Source organism: Cebus imitator, unplaced genomic scaffold (genome assembly GCF_001604975.1).
Source record: "Cebus imitator isolate Cc_AM_T3 unplaced genomic scaffold, Cebus_imitator-1.0 Scaffold24, whole genome shotgun sequence".
NCBI lineage: Eukaryota > Metazoa > Chordata > Mammalia > Primates > Cebidae > Cebus > Cebus imitator.
Window position 1 is genome coordinate 12,088,309 of NW_016107339.1, and position 2,427 is coordinate 12,090,735.

Genomic DNA, 2,427 nt, shown 5'->3' on the forward strand with positions numbered 1-2,427 from the left:
AAAAAAAAAAAAAAGCAGGTGACAAAACACAACTTAAAACATTTAAAAAAAAGCACCTTCTCTGACCACAATGGAATAAAACTGGAAACCAATAACAAGAGGAATTTTGGAAACTATACAAATACATGGAAATTAACCAATATGTTCCTGAATGACCAGTGGATCAATGAAGAAATTAAGAAGGAAGCTGAAAAAGTTATTGAAATAGATGATAATTGAAAAAAAATCAGATTTCATAAGCACCTGGCAAAAGAAAAGAAAAAAAATACCGAAACCTATGGGATACAGCAAAAGCAGTACTAGGAGGTAAGTTTATAGTTATAAGTGCCTGTGTCAAAAAATAAGAGAAACTTCAACTAAACAACCTAATGATGCATCTTAAAGAGCTAGAAGATCGGAAGCAAACCAAATCCAAAATTAGTAGAAGAAAATAAATAATAAAGAGCAGAGATAAATGAAATAGAAATGAAGAAAATAACACAAAATATCAGTGAAACAAAATTCTTTTATTGAAAAGATAAATAAAATGGACACACCTTTATCCAGACTAACGAGAAAAAAAGAGAGAAGCCCCAAATAAATAAAATCAGATATGCAAAAGGAGACATAACGACCAACACTGCAGAAATTCAAAGGGTCATTATGGCTGTTATGGGCAGCTATATGCCAATAAATTGGAAAATCTAGAAGAAATGGATAAATTCCTAGACACATACAACCTACCGAGATTGAACCATGAAGAAATCCAAAACCTGAATAAACAAGTAATGACATCGAAACTGTATTAGTCTGTTCTCACATTACTCTAAAGAAATACCGGAGACTGGGTAATCTATAGAGAAAAGAAGCTAATTGGCTGATGGTCCTGCAGGCTGTACAGGAAGCATAATGCTGGCATCTGCTTGGCTTCTGGGGAGGCCTTTGGAAGCTTGCAGTCATGGCAGAAGGTGAAGTAGGAGCTTGCACAGCACATGGCCAGAGCAGGAGCAAGAGAGAGGATGAGGAGGGAGGTGGTGTGCACTGTTAAACAATCAGATCTCATGCGAACTTATTCACTCTCATAGGAACAGCAGCGAGGGGATGGTGCTAAACCATTCATGAGCAATGTCTCCATGATCCTGTCACCTCCCACCAGGCCCCAACTCCAACACTTGGGATTACAATTCGACATGAAATTTATTATGGTTTCCGATATGGACACAAACCATATTGGAAGCCATAATAAAAAGTCTCCCAGCAAAGAAAAACCTGGGACCTGATGGCTTCACTGTCAAATTCTGCCAGAGACTTAAACAAGTATGAATACAAATCCTACTCAAACTAGGCCAAAAATAAAGGAGGAGGGAAGATTTCCAACTCATCCCATAAGGCCAGTATTACCCCGATACTAAAGCCAGATAAAGGCACATAAAGAAAAAAAAAATACTCCAGGCTAATATTGCTGATGAGCATTGACGCAAAAATCCTCAACAAAATACTAGCAAATTGAATTCAACAACACATTAAAAAGATCATTCATCATGACCAAGTGAGATTTCTCTCAAGAATGATTCAACATATGCACATCAATCAATGTGATGCATCCTATCAACAGAGTGAGGGAGGAAAACCAACTGATGCCGAAAAAGCATTTGATAAAATGCAACATCCCTTCGCGATCAAACTGGGTAGAAGAAACATACCTTGACATACTAAAAACCATATACGACAGATCCATGGCTAGGATCCTACTGAATGAGGATACACTGAAAGCCTTTCCTCTAAGATCTGGAACATGACAAGGATGCCCACTTTTACCACTGTTCAACATAGCACTGGAAGGCATAGCTAGAACATCAGAGAAGAGAAAGAAATAAAGGGCATCCAACTTGGAATGGAAGAAGCTCAATTATCCTTGTTTGCAGATATGATCTTATATTTAGAAAAACCTAAAGACTCCACCAAAAAACTATCAGAACTGATAAACAAGGCTGGGCATGGTGGCTCACGCCTGTAATCCTAGCACTTTGGGAGGCTGAGGTGGGCAGATCACTGGAGGTCAGGAGTTCGAGACCAGCCTGGCCAACATGGTGAAACTCCATTTCTACTAAAAGTACAAAAATTAACCAGGTGTGGTGGCATGCACCTGTAGTCCCAGCTACTCAGGAGGCTAAAGCAGGAGACAACTTGAACCCAGGAGGCGGAGGTTGCAGGGGGCCGAGATTTGAGATTGTGTTACTGCACTCCAGCCTGGAAAACAGAAAGAGACTCTATCTCAAAAAAGATTAAAAAAATTTTTTTTTGGTGGGCATGGTGGTGTGGCCCTGTAATCCCAGCTATTTTGGAATCTGAGGCATGAATATTGCTTGAACCTGGGAGGTGGAGGTTGCAGTGAGCCTAGATCATGCCACTGCACTCCATCCTGCATGACAGAATGAGACTCTGTCT